Raw genomic sequence first — 5,306 nt, forward strand, 5'->3', positions numbered from 1 at the left:
AAAAAAAAATAAATAAAAGAAGTAGCATATGATCAAGAGCCAATGGTACTGAAGGGAAAAAATCCAAGGTGCAGTGGAAGCATTGACAAAGCACAAGATTCCTGTAATTGACAGAATACAAATTGAAATATTTTAGCAAACTGATATAGTAGTGAGGGCAGTCACTCATCTATGCCCAGAAATTTGGAAGACTCATCTATGACAAGAAATTTGGAAGACCTGGCCAATTAATTGGAAGAGATCCATATTTTTTCCCATTTCAAAGAGGTGATCCAAAGCAATGTGAAAATCATCAAGCCATATCATTAATATCACATGTAAGTAAAATTTGCTGAAGATAATTAAAAAATCGACAGGAAGTTGCCAGAAACTCAAGCCAGATTCATAAAAGGACATGGTTTGAGGGAAATCATTGCTGACATCAAGTGAATCTCGAATGAAAGCAGAGAATACTAGAAAGATGCTTACCTTTACTTTATTGACTATGCATTTGCATTCAACTGTGTGGGTCATGACAAGCTATGGTTAACATTGCAAAGAATTCTAGAACACTTTATTGTGCTCATGAGGAACCTGTACATATGCCAAGAAGCAGTCACTGGAGTCTTCCTCCAATCCTGATGCTTTGTTCCAACAGAACAAGGGGATAGTGAATGAATTAAAATCAAGAAAGTTGTGCATCAGAGTTGTATTGTTTCACCATACTTACTCAAACTGTATGCACAACAAATGATCTGAAAAGATGAGTTATATGAAGAAGAACATGGCATCAGAATTGGAGGAAGGCCCATTAACAACCTGTGATATGCAGATGCTACAACCTTGCTTGCTGGAAGTAAAGAGGACTTAAAATAGTTACTGATAATGATTAAAGACCACAGCCTTCAGTATTCAATGAACATCAATGTAAAGACAGGAAAAATCTCACAACTGGACCAAAAAATAACTTCATGTTATATGAAGAAAAGATTGAAGTTATCAAAGATTTCATTTTACTGAGCTCCACTACCAACATCTCGTTGTAGTGGTAGTCAAGAAATCAAACGACGTATTGCATTAGGCTTGCACAAGACCTCTTTAAAGTATTCAAGAGTGAAGATTCAATTTTTAGGACTAACATGCGCCTGATCCTAGCCATGGTATTTTCAATAGCCTCATAATCATGTGAAAGTTAGACAAAGAACAAGGAAGACTGTAAAAGAAAGGATGCATTTGAGTTATGGTGTTAGAAAAGAATATTAAAAGTACCATGAACTGTCAGAAGAACAAACAATCTGTGTTGGAAGTAGTACAACCAGAATGCTCCTTAGAAGCCAAAATGGCTAAACTTTGTCTCCCATATTTGGACATGTTCTCAGGAAGGACCTGTCTCTGGAAAAAGACACCATGACAGGTAAAGTGGAAGTTCAGTGAAAAAGAGGAAGAACTCAAAACAAAACAAAACAAACAAAAAAAGAAAAAGAGGAAGAACTCCAAACAGATGGCTAGATACAGAGGCAGCAGCAATGGGCAATGGGTTCAAGCACAACAATTGTGAGAGTGGTGTAGGACCAGGCTGTGTTTGATTCTTATATGCATACAGTTGATATGCATCAGAACTGATAGATGGCACCTAACAAAAACAACAGCAATTCGAAAGAGGAAAATCTGGTGGCATACTGGTTTGAGTTGAGCTGCTAACAGCAAGATCAGAAGTAAAAATCTGCCAGATGCGCCAGGGAAGGAGGACAAGACTTTCTGCTAGCATAAAGATCTGCAGTCTCAGACACCCTATACAGGGTCTCCATGAGTAGGAATTGTCCCATGGCACACAACTATGACCTCCTCATATGAAAAGAAAGTGGGTAAAATAACACATGAGGAAGGACTGTCTTAGTCCACCATTTTGACAATTATTAAGGATAAGAGTAGGACTCTGAATGTAGTTAAAGGAGTTATTGGCATAAAATTAACAATTTTAACAGAGAAACAAGGACAAATTCATGACTTGGAGAGGCTGTTGATTATTTGGTGACAAACTAAATCCAGTAGTTGTTGTTCTTAAGTGCTGTGGAGTCCGTTCTTATTCATATTAACCCTGTATTTCCATTTGAGGAACGACTGCTGAATTTGAACTGCTGATCTTGTGGTTCAAACTGACTTTGAGCTTAAGCGTTTATTCTATGGTGTCACACCAGTACTGTTTGATAGGGGTAGATAGAGAAAATTATACCTTATTTTTGCAAAAAAAACACTGTATTTTAAAGTTAGTTGATCTATTTATTCAAAAGACTCTAGATTTCTCTATTTTTATCAATTATCTTAATGGGTTAAATAGCATTTATTATTACAAATTCTATAATTAAATCAGTTTTCAGAAATATAAAAAATTGATAGTATTAAGAAAAGTGCATCGATGATATAATGTGTATTAAGATTCCTAGTGTGGAGCTATAGGATTATGTGCTGGACCACCAGGTCAGTTTGAGCTGCAAGGTCGGTGGTTCACATCTACCAACTACTCTTTTTAAACTCTGTACAGGGTTGGTATGAGTCAGAACTGACTCAACTTAGCAACAAGATATCTTTATGTGTAAAAAAATAAACATAGCTATCAAGTTAAATTTCAAATACTTTGTCTTGAAATAATAATAATTAAAGCTATACAATGCCCTCTCTTTTTAAAATTGAATACTAACTAGGGAAAGCAGGTTTGGGGTGTTTTCCTCCTCTCAGGTATACTGATAGAATTTTGACAAGGGTAGGAAATATGCTCATTTTCCCTATTGTGTCTAAATGGTCTTTATAAAGAATGGTCTTGGCAACTGTGTTCAAGTAACTATGTAGTCCGATCTGTGCTTCCTCACCAAATCACAGCACAAGAGAAGAAAATACATTTTAGCTTTTGCATTGCAAATAATTGAAATAAAAAGTCACAAAAGGAATTGTTTTTTGGCAAAGCATTTTCCTCACCAGAAGTGAATATCAAAATGTCATTTCCATTTTTCCACTCACATGTCACAAATTCCAATCTGAGTGACGTATGAGAGCCTGATTCAGGATGTGGGCTAGGCGGGTCCAGGTCACGCTGACAGTGATCAAAGCTGTTAGATTTATTAATGTATTAGTCATCTTGCTAAAAAAGGCTTTACGTAAAATATGCATAGAGCATTGTCTTAATTTCTATTTCATTATTCTGATATTAGCTCAATTAAATAATACAATTCAGTGAAGTCCAATAAACTAAATGATTGGAATTATGGAATAGTTATTTCCATTTGAGAATAAAACCTATATACTCTGAAATAACTGTGGAAACTAGGTTCTAGGAAAAACTCTCCTTTCAAAATATGACAATCTTCACTGCCAATTTTAAACATGACTCTAATTTTAGCTCTATGGGCAAAGACATTATACATATATGGTAATGAAGGTATGCTATAATGTTTAGTATCTCTGCCCCATACAACTCTTTATAGTTATGCTTATTTATATTTAAATTGCTATTAGATTGAATCAGATTAGTAAAAATGTTAACTGGAATCTATTGGAAAATTGTTTTAATCACAGAACAATATAAAAGAAAAACCTTTAGTAAGACTAATGGTCATCTATGCAAGTTTATTTATCTTTAAACTACCAGTAGATTAAAACAGATTAACAAATAGCCTCTGGTGTCCAAGGAAAAGTTGCTTCAATCAGAAACATTTTATGAAAACACAAACAATAATAGAAACAAGGCGAACTAATTGAAAAAGTAGATCTAGATGGTTTTTAAAGCATCATTTGTTTATAACACCAGTAGAAGCCTAATAATCAACATGAGAAAGGAATTCCTCTCTATGATTACAGAAACATAATTCTGCTAACAAAATTACAAGCTTTTGTTTGTTGCTGTTTTTTAAGAGTTTATGTAAGCTTTCAGTAAAGAATTTTTATTGTAGTTTCTACAGTGCCAATGGAATAGTTCTTGGCTCAATGTAACCATATGTATTGTAGGAAAATGCATAAAGTTAACACCCTGCGGCACACAGTTTCACAATAAAAATTTGGCTGAGAGATAAATTTTATGGTACAGAGATAAAACAAGCTATAATGACATAACAACAAAGGAATAGAGATTATCACAGGATTTTCTTTCAGCAAAAATATCAGTGAAAGATTCTCTGTATTGAAGTAGATATGTTACGTGAATTTGCTTGCTTTATGTTTAAGAAGTAGCAAATAATATAAAATAATGTTCATTTTATGCTAGTGGAGTACTGGTATGGTGCTGTGATTTTACTTCTAGGGTTTACTCTGTCCAAGGTTTAGACTTTTGCATCAAAATGAGTGTTGCTGACATTAATGTAATGAATGATTACTGAAAAATGGAACTAAAGTCTAAACACAGGTCTAGAAAGTTAATTCACCTGTTACACCCTCATAGTTAATTCAGCACTTTGGACCTAATTTCTTTATTGGAAAAATGAATGAAGCACCCCTACGATTATTTTCCTTTTGAATGAACGTAACTTTTTCTGGAAAGAGAAGTATTTTAAATATGTTTACCATTAATTTTGAGAAACTTGGCTACCAAATAATAAGGTCTCTGCCACATTTATGATATATATGGTAGATAAAAGAAAAAAAAAAGTTAAATTTATTCTAGCACTTTAAGCATAAGCAGTAAGAAATCGTTAGTGTTATGCACAGAAATGTATTACAGATGTGACAATCAATTTGGAAGCAAGGGTGCAGGGAAAAGGTTTACAGATAGAGATAGATAAAGACAACATCTATTAACATAGTTGAGCCTGAGTGTGGTCCTTCAGGATAAGGACTTGACTATAAGATCAGTTTGAACCCCAAGGTCGGTGGTTCAAACTTACCAGACACTCTTTGGAAACCCTATATAGGGTCGCTGGGAGTCAGAACCAATTCAATGGCACTTAACAACTATAACAATTGTGACTTGTTCACTTTCATCAATTTCATTCAATAGATATTTTTTTCACTGTCAAAAATGTAACAGAGCAGTAGTAGGAGACTGGGTTTAGAGTAGGATGAGCATAGTCAGAACCTTGCCATTGCAGAATTAATACTCTATGAAGATTATTATGAAAGAATAATGAAGGAAAAATAAATAAAATGCACTTTATAGTTCACCTTCTAATAATCAATAACTAAATTTTTCCATAGGACTTGTCCAAATGCATACTAAAATTTCAACTATATAATTGATGATCATCAGGTTGGTAGTTTATAGTTTGATATATTGACTTCTTATGGTTACAAATCGGGCTGCTAACCTTAAGGTCAGCAGTTCGAAACTACCAGCCGCTCCG

Source organism: Chrysochloris asiatica, unplaced genomic scaffold, assembly GCF_000296735.1.
Source record: "Chrysochloris asiatica unplaced genomic scaffold, ChrAsi1.0 scaffold00217, whole genome shotgun sequence".
In the NCBI taxonomy this organism is placed as follows: Eukaryota; Metazoa; Chordata; class Mammalia; order Afrosoricida; family Chrysochloridae; genus Chrysochloris; species Chrysochloris asiatica.